The sequence below is a fragment of the Lissotriton vulgaris genome, chromosome 8, assembly GCF_964263255.1.
Source record: "Lissotriton vulgaris chromosome 8, aLisVul1.2, whole genome shotgun sequence".
Taxonomy (NCBI): Eukaryota; Metazoa; Chordata; class Amphibia; order Caudata; family Salamandridae; genus Lissotriton; species Lissotriton vulgaris.
In genome coordinates this window covers 1320286409-1320300637 of record NC_141696.1, presented here as the reverse complement: position 1 = coordinate 1320300637, position 14229 = coordinate 1320286409, and positions in this window count along the sequence as shown.

The following is a 14229-nucleotide window of genomic DNA, read 5'->3' as shown; positions in this document are numbered from 1 at the left end:
TCCTAATTGCCCCCAAAGGGGAGCAACCCTTGTCTAAGGGGTCGCTCCACAAAACAAAACAAAAACATGAGGACTGCGTAAAATGACCCTTGCCCAAGGGGATACTGCACATTTGTTCAGTGGGCCGATTTATAAGTAAAAGTTTAAATTCTGCACCCCCCCCCAGGGGGTCAGACAAAGCCATTCATAATGCCCCAAACCAACAAACACTGCCAACCTGTAGGAAGCAAATGGCTTCCTACGCATCGGAAAACAAAAAGGGAATCCTGCAATGACATCAGAGCGCCTTGCGCACTGACGTCATTGATGACGCAGAGGGGGGTCGGGGGAGGCAGGGGAAGGTCTTCCCCTGCCTTCCCATAAAAAAATGTTTAAGATTGCACACCCACAGGGGAAGCGCCAGCGCTTCCCCCGTGGGTGGGTCTCATTACAAGCTGAGCTCGTCATGAGCACAGCGCGACTGTATGCCATGACGAGCTCAGCTCATCATGAGCATACAAGGGGTTAAAGAATATTTTTTCCAAACGAGGATAATTGGAGGGGATTTTCTAAAGCACACAATGCTACTTATCTTGATTTAGACCACGCCCCTACTTGCATACCCCACACCCATTTAAGAGGTTTGCCCCCCTTTTAGAGCACCCCCACTTTTTAACAAAGAAAATAGTCTCAGTTTTCATTCAAATCTACAATGGCACCAACATTCATAATTTGCCATCAACGCTTGCAGCCTTCTACTAAATTGCAATAGTGTCTATCAGCACAAATATTTGGTATCCACAGAAATGTTGTATAATTTGTGTAGCTGTCTGCTGGAACACTCATCACCAAAAGGAAAAAAACAAGGGAATTTGCCAGAAAAAAATATACCATACCATAAAGGGATTCATAAATGGGCACACTGCCACTACAGCACCCTCTTCCCCATCCTTCCTTAGGCTTACACAATCAAAGAAAGAGCCCCAGCAAACCTAGTAGAGCCACGATAGCAATTCAGGAACTTAATTCCAACAACTTTCTGCCAGAACACTCATCAGCAAAGTGTATTAAAACATGCAAATCTGCGGGTAAAACATATATCATGCCATAGGGCGCTTTATAAGTGCACCCAGTGGTACCATGTCACCTTTAGTAGATCAACACTTGCATGTTACTAAATTCTGTGTTTTAAAGACCAACATACCCACCTCGCCCACCCCCACGCTCACCCTAGCTTAACCGTACAAACAGAAACCCCACCATTCTGAGTAGCACCACTATACCCATACACAGGGTTCATTTTAACAGGTGTCTGCCGGAACATTTATCAGCAAAAAGTATTCAAACATGCAAATTGGCGGGCAAAACATAAACCATCCCTTAGCACAGTTTATAAATGGGCCCAGTGGAACTACATTACCTTTGCTAGCTACACATGTCCACGTTAAAAATGTCTGTGTTATAATCAGCAACATACCCACCTCCCCCACCACCACCTATGCCCTTGCTTAACCTTACAAAATCAAACAACGAGCCCCAGCACTCCTGTTACCGCCACTATAGCCATACATAGACTTAATGTCAACAGGTGTCTGTCAAAACGCTCATCAGAAAAAGCTATTAAAACCTGCAATTTTGCAACTAAAACGTACACCACACCATAAGACGGTATATAAATAGTTGCAGTACCACTACACCACCTCCACAACTACCCTTGCTTAACTTTGTGCAATAAAAGAAAGAGCCCCAGCAAACGTAGAATCAGCACTATAGCCTTAAGTATGGGCCAATTTTGTGAATTTGCGATTCACGAAGTCGCACAAATTCGCAAAAAAAATCTGTGAATTTGCGGGTTTCCTCGCAAAATCGCTGATTTTTTGCCAATTGCACTATACTCAACTGGAGTACTTTCTACTGGCTAATCAGTGAGTGCTACCTCGTTGGGTAAATGTATCGTGCTTTTCCTACACTACAGCTGAATAAAGGCCCAGAAGAGTTGTCTCTAGTGACCCCGTGTGTCTGTAACTTTACCACCGCGCCAATAGGGGCCGAGGTCCATCGAGTGAGCTGTCCATCACAGTGGGGGAAAGGGCAGGAAGAGGTTGCATAGCCTAGTGTGTGGGGGGCCAGGCTTCTGTACAAGTTCACAGGCCTCTTGTTTATAAAGGTCAGAGACCGATCAGAGCAGCAGATGAGGAAAAAGCAGTAAGTGCTACCTCGTTGGGTAAATGTATTGTGCTTTTCCTACACTACAGCTGCGTAAAGGCCCAGAAGAGTTGTCTCCAGAGACCCCGTGTGTCTGTAACTTTGCCACCGCGCCCATAGGCGCTGAGGTCCCTCGAGTGAGCTGTCCATCACAATGGGGGAAAGGGTGGGAAGATGTTTCATAGCCTAGTGTGTGTGGGGCAGTGCTTCTGTGCGAGTTCACATGCCTCTTGTTTATGAAGGTCAGAGACCGATCAGCGCAGCAGATGAGGAGAAAGCAGTAAGTGCTACTCGTTGGGTAAATGTATTGTGCTTTTCCTACACTACAGCTGCATAAAGGCCCAGAAGAGTTGTCTCCAGTGACCCAGTGTGTCTGTAACTTTGCCACCGCGCACATAGGCGCCGACGTCCCTCGAGTGAGCTGTCCATCACAGTGGGGGAAAGGGCGGGAAGAGGTTGCATAGCCTATTGTGTGTGGGGCCAGGCTTCTGTGCGAGTTCACATGCCTCTTGTTTATAAAGTTCAGAGACCGATCAGCGCAGCAGATGAGGAGAAAGCAGCCTCCTGGTCACTGGAAATACAGGGGGATTGCGCTCGAGAAACTCGTGGATGCCTAGACCTCCATCAGGGATTACAGCTATTTGTAGACTGTAGATTTAGGGAGAAAGCACACCTGCCTAGCATCGACCGTGCTCACTAGATTCTTGGGCTAATTAATAATGCGTTTCTGAATTTGAGCTTCAACTCGGGCACCTGCTTTATTTATATCTGTAAGTGCTTCCTGTTGAGGTTTAATTTTTGTGACAGGAGCGTCGTTGCCTAATTGTAACTATTCTCTGTCCCTGCTTCGATGGTCAGAGCAGGGTCAGAGAAGCACTTACAGGGTTACAGCAGGTGCCCAAGTTGAAGTTAATTTCTTTGTAACCCTTTTGTAAATGGTTACAAAGAAATTGTAAGTGCTTCCAGAACAAAATGCGTCCCGCTCGTGGATTCGCGGATTTTGCAGGAATTTCGCAGGATTCGCGGATCGCAAAATTGCGGAAAATCCGCAAATTCCACGAGCGGAACAAATGTTCGGCCCATACTTAATAGTAGAGAGGCTTAATTTCAACAGATGTCTCCTGAAACGCTCATCAGCAAAAACATATTAAAACATGCTAATTTGTACTCTGCATGAATCACCCCGTTTTCCTACATTTCTCCTGATACAAAAAGGACCACACTTATGGGGTTGCACCTTGTACCCACCCAAAAATGTAACAGGGACACACCATATGTTTTACATGAAAAAAGACCCTGTTTGGCAATGTGAGTTACTGCAGAGTTTAGGCCGAGCTTGGCAGACACACTTAGAACTCTAGCAGATATTTCTTAAAATGTCTGGGTCACAGGTCTCGAAAGGAGAAGACCGCTTTCATTTTGTTATGTTCCTGTAGAGACAGAAGTGGTCGGCCAACTGACATTTATAGTCCACGTTTTAGTCCTGGGTACATGTGAGAGAAGGTCTAGCCTCCAAGTCTCCTCACAGGTTACAGATAGCCCAGTATATAACCAGTCCAGTCCTCTTCTGTTCTGCCACAGACCCAGAAAGTGTTCTGTGGAGCTCGGGGTCAGGTGCTACTTTTGTTCAATTCAATAGTTAGTGGGTGGGGGAGATTTCTGGACACTTAGTTGACCAGTGGACAAAATGTTTCCAAGGTTCCACAGTTTCAGTAAAACCAAACATAGCAACATCTCACTCCCCCCTGGAGGGAATTTGTGGCACACCCACTGGCATGTTTAGGGTAATAAGCCATCCCCTGGCACTCAGATACTCTGAACTGGGTCTGAGGCCAGCTCCATCCTCCAATGAAGCTAAAGCCAGAAGGTTAAGGTTTGTTTTCGGATCAAAAGGCCTCCTTCCTCCACTCTTCCCTTACTACTAACCATAAAAGTACAGATCCCCTCCAGTACCTTTTAAGTTTGTGAAGCTCCTGGACACTGCTAAACTGTCATGGTTGGAATAACCTAGGTCGCATTACTCCCCCAAGGCATAGTGCCAGACTGAAGCCATCGTCCCTGTTCTCAGACTGTCATTGCTAATTAGCCTGCAGGGTCTTCAGACACAGAAAGTAAACTTTTAAAAGTTAACTTTCCTGCATATGTATCATTAATCCAACTCCACCATTTGTATGTTCTTAATATATATTAAAAACAGTGTTTTAACTGTCACTTTAAGATTATCCAAAGCCAATATATAGAATTAACATATTACCTCTACTTAAGCTTATTCTTTAAATAACAAGCTAAAACTCTAACAGTGAAAATAGCTTTCGGGGGTAGTCATTGTAGGAGCATGCAGACATTAAATTCTTATATGTTTTACTTTTAGGTACATGGCACCTTAACTTGTGGGCACTAAGGGGTTTCTGTCCTGTCAAAAGGTATATTTTGACAGGTCTGCCTGCAAGTTTAACAGTTGCATGTGTCAAGCTACACATGTAGGGCTGAAGTCATGCTTTCCTTGTCAACCAAGTGAATAGCACAATAGGTGCTGCATGTCACTCCTATTCAGTGCCACAGCGCTGTGTGAAAGGAGCGAAAGGATAACTCTAATGCTTGCCTCTGTGTAGGCTGTTTCTTAGTGATTACTTTCTACCCCCCTATCCGGCGCTAGGAACTCAATAGGAACTTTGAGCTTGGTATGTTTATGCTCAGGCCAATGAGGGACACCTTTTAGTAAGGACCGTTTAGGTATCACATGTTGAGAAATGCCTTTCCTGGAAACGTGGTGGTTTCTGGCCTAAAGCTTACCTGCATGTGCATGGGTTGTGTGGTTTTGGAGTAGCAGGGCCAGCTGGGTCAGACCCGGCTGGAGAGAGAGATCGGTATGTAGAGCGTAGAGGGGGTGACTCTTTGATCCAAGGAGAGCAGTGCCTTGCAAGGTGAATGATGGCTCCACCTCCCACTGGGTGTCTGATAGCAGGCCCCCTCATTTGGAAAGGGCAGGATGTCACCTCATAAACCAAGTGCTCCCCCGACCCCACTGAACTGGTTCTGACTGGAGTCAGTGATTTGCAACCTTAGAGAACAAAGACTTTTTAGGTATAAAATGCTGCACTTGAATTTTGGCAAAGTGTGTTCTTTCTGGATGTCAAGACGAAACTCTGCCTGAGTGAGCAGAGGAAAGGACTTTGAAACTTTCACCAAGCTTGCTGAAGAAACTACCCAAGGGCCTAAATCGAGAGAGCCTCCTGCAGAATTCTCAGGGACATTAGACTTCAACCTGTCAGCCTTCAGAATTCCTGTGCGAGGAATTCAACTTGCAGGTGAGGCCTCCATCGAGTTATCCGGAGCCTCTAGTCCTACTGCGAGGACTGCGGACTGGGCCCCTTTGATTCCATTGCTAAACCTGTACGGGCCGCTGCAGCAAAAATAGAGTTGCCGCCGCTGAGGGCCCGCCTAATGCTTAACCTTTGAATCCTTTGCTAAACCTGTGCGGGCCGCTGCAGCTAAATGAGAGTTGCCGTCACTGAGAGCCTGCCTAATGCTGAACCTTTGAATCCCTTGCTAAACCTGTGCGGGACGCTGCAGCTAAAAGAGAGTTACCGCAGCTGTCAGCCCGCCTAACTGTGCACCTTTGAATTTGCTGCTAACCCTCTGCGGCCCCCTGCAGCTCTGAGCGAATTGCTGCCGCTGAGAGCCGGCCTATCTGTAAAGCTTTGAACCTTCTGCTAAACCTGTGTGGGCCGCTGCAGCAAAGAAAGAGTTGCCACCACTGAGAGCCCACCGGAGTCCACACCTTCAAGCCTTTGCTGAACCTGGGGGGACCGCTGCAACTCAGGGAGAGCTGTAGCGGCTGAGCCTCCACCATTGGATTGTACCATGGGCTGCCGCAGCCAAGAGAGACCTGTAGCTGCTGAGTGCCCGCACCCTTTGTTACTCTGCATCATCATGGGCCACCGCAGCCAAGAGAGAGCTTTAGCAGCTGAGTGCCTGTACCCTTTGATACTTTGCATCATTGTGAATTGACCTGTGCGCCGCTGCAGCCAAGAGGGAGCTGTAGCTGTTGAGTGCCCACACCCTGCGCAACTTTGCATCATCGTGATTTGGCCCGGGGGCTGCCACAGTTACGAGAGAGCTGTGTCCGCTGCGCTCTCGCCCCTGGAGCAATGTTGCATCCTTGGAATTTACTCTGTGGGCCACCGCAGCTGAGGGAGAACTGCTGCTGCCGGGCGCACACACCTGGTCACCCTTGTTAAGGATTGTCGATATCGTCCTGTGGGCTGCCGCAGCTAAGAGAGAGCTGGTGCCGCTGTGATCCCACCACGGAGCTGCATGACGAGAGTCATTGCCCCCACCAGCCCGGGCCTCAGCAACCGTGTGTTGCTGCCTCTGAGCACCTGCCTGTCCCCAAGTGCCTGAATCATTGTTGGTGCACACTGCGGACCTCTGCCTCCGAGACTTGTGGGCGCTGGGAGTCAGCCTGTCACCGTCTCCCCTTCTTCGAGAAGCTGCGTGCTATGTCCCCTCTCAATGACAGGTATTGGGTATGCCCCGGGTCACGTAGGCCCCGGCCCGGAACCCAGTCAGTGTCACGCTTTGGTGAATATGCTATTGTCTTTTTGAGTCCCTATGGGTAGACTTGAAATGTAGTTGTTGAAACGCTTTGAGAGTTCTGAGTAAAACTGTTAGATAATGACATTATTTTTCTATACCTACATGAGTTGTGTCCGTTTGTGGTGTCATTGCTGTTTTATTATATGTGGTCAAAAACGCTTCACACTGCGATTGGCCTAACTGCTCGTGCTATGTTACCACAGGGATGAGCAGGGGTTGTCAGTGGGGGTGAGCCACCTGCCCTGACTTAGGAGGAAGGGTCCCTATTTGGACAGTGGAGCCAGCCAGTGCCAACTAGAGACTCAAATTTCTAATAGGAGAATTCAAATATTAAATTGTTCTTATTTTCTATTTTTGTGCGAATGGTGCCCTTCGTCATTGAGGACTGCCAGATAGGAGCCCTGACTTCGGAGTGTCAGGTTTATTTTCTTTGAGTAGGTTTTGAAGATTCTGTGGGAAGGGTTTGGCTGTCCATGCTCCTTCTCATTAAACACAAGTGCAGAGGATGAACCGCCATGTTTCCGTTCATGGAAATTATACTCTAATTATGGTTGGTGGCATTGTCGCTTTCCTTCACTTTGTTCAATTTTTTCAGAGTACACCTTCTTCGACAGAGGGAGGAATAAATGGTGGTGGAGGTGGGCCGATGCCAGGCTTTTGTTCATCAAACCAACCATCATACTCCAAATCAGACCACCAGATCTCTAATAATAATTAATTCCACATTTGTAAATGCAAACGTATCACCGCTAAGGATATCCAGGGGCTGTGGGCCATCTGGGAGAATAAGGGAACTATTGCCTAGAGTCGCATGATGCTGAGCTAGGCTGCCACCGCCAATCGAACCGTAAGCCCTGTGCTCAGGAGTTGGCCGCATTGGCCGCTGCGCCACACCTCTCCATCTCTGCAACAGTGGAAAGGTGGTATTTGACTGCCCATTCGCATCTGCCAAACTCTAAATCAGGTGCATAGTATGATATTTGTCAAACAGCTTGGAAAACAGATGCTCTGCCTTCGACTGCGCTGTTTTTTCTAACCTTTCTTAATTTAAATTAACTGCTGGGATTTAGAGGTTTTTTGGCAAAGTCACTGTGATGATATGGCAGCAGCCAACTCAGTTGAAACAAACAATGCTTAACAGCCTTTTGATGTGATAAAGGCATGAGAGCAAGATCGTTTTTTTTTATTGCCTGAGACAAAATCCCAAATATTTTTTTTATTTTCCTGAGATAAAATCCCAAAGATGGTATTTTTCTTTGGAAAAGAGAGCATGTTGAGATCCTTTTGCATTTTTCCTGACTGAGCCGGGCAGCAAAAAATGTGGCTGGTGTGATGTTGGAGGACAGGTCTTCTGAAACCATATCTGCTGGTGGCAAGGTGGATGTGAGGTGGTTTCATGATGCTAGAGCTGACAGCAAAGGCCTCCTAAACCTAATGAGCCCCTTAATGATGAATTCGTTTTCTTGCTTGTCTATTGCTTCGATCCTAGTTTTGTGTTGATACTTTTTGATTTTGTTTCAGCAGTTAGACACACAAGAGTTATACAGATTAATAGTGATCGCGCAAATTCATCTCCAAACTATTTTTATTTCTTTGCTGTACGCTTTTCACAAATACCAAGGGGCAGATTTACAAGCACCTTCCAACACTTTTGCGCTGCTGTTGCGTCACTAGTGAGATGGGTCACAATGCAAAGCCCTGCATCACATTATACCTGCATTCGATATAATGTATGCAGGGTGGGTGATCCCAGGCAGGAATGCCTCGTAAAAGTGACGCAATTAAATCTACATATGACGCACTTTGCCACTTCTAGGACCCCACTGCGTCAAAAACCTTATGCCTGTTTGAAACAGACATAAGGAGTGACACAGTACAATAGGTATAGGCCTTAACATGCATTGCTGGAGTCGCGTCGTGCTTGCCACACAACTTCAACAACGCGTGTCTTTTGGGCCAACAGATGAGTCAGAATTTCTGACCCATCTGTCAATCCTTGCGCCATGGTGCGCCGTTTATGTAAATATGGGGCATCCATGGTGGTACAAGGGTATCACAGACTGGCACAGGGAAATTGATGCATCTCTACAGATGGGTCATTTTCTTTTAAATATGTCCCCCTAGTTTGCAGATTGCAGTTTTCATATACCTTTTCACCAACTTCATGTGTCGTTTTGCACTTTATGTTTAGTTTCCTTCACGCGCTTGGGGAATCTCCACAGCGAGCACTTCTTTCTAGCATCTTTTCCTGTGTGTACCGGTTTGGCACCGGAAAGGTAAATATGCAAGTCAAGCTTTTTGCCCTTGAGCTCTGATTTCCCCCAAATAGTCTCTGCCTCCCATCCTCCTTGCCACCTCTTTTTTGATGCCATTTTGTGCCGGCAACATCTTGGAAAACACACCGCTGCTTCGATTTTCTCAGCATATGTTTAGCCGGGTTGATGTTCTAAAGCAATTTGTCTTTCTGTGATTTCAGTCGGGTTAACTGAGAAATGGAATGTTTGCAGCTGGAAGCAATTAAAGCTTTGCTGACAGAAGAAGAACCTGCGGAATTAGTTTTATCTTCTCCTGTTAGCAGCAGTTCAAAAACTGTGAATTCCCCACAAGAGACAACTAACCATGGTGACGAATTTAAATTATCTGCTACCGTTTGGGAAATATGAAAGATTAGCCTGCAGTTCGCTTTATAGTTTCCCCTTTACTAAGCACAGGTCATGGGCAACATGTTATTACAATTATTGCTGTAACACGCATTACATGCCATTAAAGTCTGTACAGCACAACACATTACCTTGTTTAATATACAGAACATTGTTAATTCGAGAACATTATGCTCTAGCCTAGCCTAGGCACGCCTGTGCGCATAAATGTGGCATGCTCAGAGTAAACAAGATAGCATCAAATTCATTGCAAAAAGACTTTAATGGATTCATAGGCTAAAAGCTATTGTATATAAATAAGAAATGCACATTTGACTTCATTGACAGGCAGTACCGGAGCACTCACTTATAGAAGAATCTAGGGCCATATAACCAACGAGTAGCGATATTTATTTCTAACTAGGCTTTACAACGATTTTTTTATCGCTAAGCATCGCCAGAAATTATCGCTGAGATAACTTACTATTAGCAACGTTTATTTCAGAAGTGATAAAAATCCTCACGCTAACTGCCAAATGAGAAATTATCGCTGGGAAACCAACGATAATCTCTCGAAGTTTGGCGTTAGCTTGATGATAGGGGCTTACAAACTTTGCCATGATATCCACCTTCCATAGGATATCATGGCTAAGTCAGGAAAATACCAGGTGTACCAGGTGTTTTTTTATCACTAACAGGGTTAGCGATATCCTTGATAATAGGAGAAATGTCGCTTAACAACATTTCTCCTATTATTTTTCTCTGGAAACGCCCTCTTTGCATCTCATTAGAGATGCAAGGGGAAGCGTGGAGAAAAAGGGTGCTAACATGCGAATTTGCGTGTTAGCACCCTGTTGCTGATAGGGAGATAATTTTATCTCTGCTTTCTTGGCTTTTAAGGCCAAAAAAAGCAAAGATAAATCCCTTGATAATATGCCCCAAGTGAGCAGTGAATTGGCGTATAGTGCCTCTCATTAACACAAACTTTGCCCTACTCACAAAGGTTCCAAGTAGGGGTGACTTGCTCTTTCAAATCTTCTGGGTCACTCCTAAACTTCAGGAACCCTTCTGCCTTACATCCGGGTTCTAGGCTGAATTCACAAAGGTGAATCTAAGTTCAAGGATCTCCCCACACATAGATTTATTCCTAGGTGTAAATTTCCACCCAGATGTAATTCTCTAACTCTGATATGAGTGGCGATTCACACCCAATAGTTGGCAGTGGAGGTTCCTCAATTAGGGTGGACGAGTATTGCTGTTGCCCCTTTGTGAACACAGCAAACGTTAGTAATAAGGTGGTAATAAAAAGATTTTTGTACCATTTTGTTTTTCACTGGTCTCAGTCTGAGCCATGTAGGAGGGAGGAGCAGGGTGGGACCATTCCTGGTGATTGGCGGCAGGGGAGAAGTGGTGTCATATCAGTTTGGTCACCTGTCTTGCAACGGCCAGCCCAACGTGTGCACTTTTATCCTCTTCAACTCAAACTATTTTAGACAGCCAGGTGGAGAGCAGCCACAGGACCCCAAGGCGCCTGAATGAGCACAGAGGGAGCCACCTCCACCCAATCCAGGTGCTTCTCTTATGCTGGTTGATATCATCAGCATGAGAGAAAGTCCTGGATTCGTTAAGTTAGCTGGCTCTGGGATGCACAGAGCCGCAGACTGCAGAAGTGCACCGAGGACTAGAGAACGCCCAGCCAGTAGGTAAGTAAACATTTATTCAAACTTTAACACCTTTATGAATTTTACATCCGGACATGCACTGTGAGGAACCTGCAGTGCCTCAACTCCCGAACTATCGTCTACTATAAACACTGTTTAGAATGAGCCAAGATTGATACACTTGGCCTTGATCCTGAAGGCATTGTTGGTTTCTCACAGTGCCTGTCAGTAGGTCAACATGTTAGCTTTGCTTGTCCTACCAATTTTAAAAATGTTCTATCCTATCAGTTGGTGTACATTGTCTCCCTCTCTAGGTAGAGTGGGGACATGTACAACGCAAAATATGAGCACAGAGTTGCTACTAGAACGAGAACTAGAGTTTTCTGGGTGAAGTTTAAATGTCTGCTGTGATTAACTGTAATTACAGACTTTTCTCATCATCATTCTTATGTGAAATTCCTGAAATGACACCATTATGCTACTTCTCGTAAATACTCCAGTCCGCCCGCGACCCTAGCTGTGCTGGGACCGGCCGCAACTGGTGCAGTGGTCCCGCGCCGCCAATTAGGATGCAACCGCCACCATGGAGGTCGCATCCTGTATATTTAACATTGTGGTGGGTGGTGCTGTATCCAGCGCCCGCCACAATGTTAAAAGGCGAAGCTGTGCATTTGCATGAATAACGTGACAGGCACTGCGTGGTGCCTGCCACCTTGTGCATGCAAATGTCAGGGGGTACCATGTGTACCCCTCAAGTGCAGCCATCCACCCCCAACCCCCTGGGGGCCCGCAATCTAACGTTCACCTAGATTAGTTAAAATTATGTTTGCGTATATAATTAAATATTTAAAATAAACAAATCTTTATTAAATGTAACATTTAAAAAAAATCACAAATAAAATAGCTCTTTTTTAAATTTATTTTTTATTTCCACAGTTCAGCAAAAACAGATAACTAAACACAAGTCAAAATTACAGCCATAATAATCAAATATAATATAGAGTATTGGAGCAATAAGCAAATAAGAAACCATACATCAAGCATTCATATGAGCAGCCAACCTCCCATATATTAATTCCTAACTTTCGTTTCCTTGCCCCTTTTATTGAGTATAACCTTAGTTCTAAATTAGCTAGTTGATACATTTTGGCCCTCCAGGCCTCGATCCTTTGAGACTCGGGGCAAAGCCAGTCCCCAGCAATACATAACCAAGCCGCAGTCATTGCTACAAACAACAAAAATCGATACTTATAAAAAACACTCCCTCTTGTGACTACTCGCCCCATCCCCAAGAGCATTAAGCCCGGAGTAATATTAAGCCTGGACCCAAGAATAATAGATAAAAACAATTCAATATCTTGTAGGAACTTGTTCAGTTTAACACAACTAAAAAATATATGCACCATATCAGCGTTATCACCCCCGCAACGAAAACATTTGCCATCATAACGATCACCCCTCTTATAAATACGTGCCGGGGTGTAGTATAATTTAAATAAAGTGTTAAAGAATTGTGCTTTTAAGATTGCACATAAAAAATCTTCCTTTGATCTCACAAGTGCATCTTCTATTGACACATCAATTTCAGTTTCTCCCAATATCAATGCCCATTGTAAATTATGTTTCTCCAAGTCACCCTTTTTTAATGAGGTCAGTATTTTATACAACACAACAATTTTACTCTGAGATTTAATGGCCTCAATTTCAATTGACTATGTATCAAAAAGTCACGTATTTGAAGAAACTTGAAAAACTGTGAATGGGGTAAGTTATATAGCCTTACTAAGTCTGCATACTGTTTGATAAGTCCCCCCTCGTCATATAAGTCTCCTATCTGAAGTACACCTTTGTCTCGCCAACTTACTGCCACCCTATCACAGAATATTGTTAGGAGCAATTTTTTCACGCTCATATGAGTGTAATAAGATAGGTGGGGGGTGCCATGTACAAAGAAAGGTTTAATCACCTGACTCCTGTAGAGCATTTCTACAAAGTGATTTATATATAGGGTGAAAAGTAAAGGGGAACAGGGACATCCCTGTCTTGTACCTACTATTTCTGAAGTAGATCCCATTACCGCTATTCTAGCTACTGGTGAAGCATACAGGACTTGCAATGCAGTCATAAAACTTTTCCGAAGATTTCTCTATAAAAACTGCCACTCTGCACGATCAAAAGCTTTTTCTGCGTCTAACAGAATCAGCCCTAAGTGTTGCTTCTCAACATTTGCAATATCGAACAGGGTAATTACTTTATTAATGTGTTACACCGTCCCCGCCCAAGTATAAATCCATGCTGGTCATAAGTTACCAATGAGGCAATTACTTTAGAAAGACGATTGGCAATATTTTAGAATATATTTTACCATCACAATTTAACAGTGATATGGGGCGATATGAGCCGGGTAGCTCTAAATCTTTACCCTCCTTACCGAAGACAACAATTTTGGCTTCATCCCAGGCATTAGGAGCCAACCCTGTTTGAGCAGCCCTAAAAGTGGCCAACATAATTTCCTTCAAATGATCAAAGAAAAGTTTATATATCTCTCCAGGTAGCTGGTCAGGGCCTGCTGCTTTCCCCACTGCTAATGTCTTTACTGCAGTTGCTAATTCTTCCATCGAAATTGGGGCATCGAGCATATCTACCGCCTCTGAATCTAGTTTGGGGAGATCCCAAAGCGGGATTGGTATTACTCCAACTGCCCCTACTTGTTGACTTGTATAAAGACTAGTGTAAAAGTGTTGGAAAATAGTTAGAATCCCTTTTGGATCCGACCTTAATATCCATGCATTATCCTTTAATGCTGTGATGTTACGGCTAGCTTCATTCACGACACTTCATTCACTTCATTCATGACAGCAACACCACCACCCTTCTGGACAACCTGGCCAATCTCAGACTCAAACAACTTGTTGACACCCCACCCATGTAGCGGGACACACATTCGACCCTATCTTCACCTCCAGCAAGCACATCTCCTTTGATCGCACCACAGCTCTCCACTGGACAGACCACAGCTGTGTTCACTTCAGCTACAAAACCACCCTGACCCACAACCGCGCTCAACCTATTCCTCGGAGAAACTGGAACAAAATCACCTCCGACCAACTCCTCACATCACTCAACCAAAACCCTCCCACCCTCTC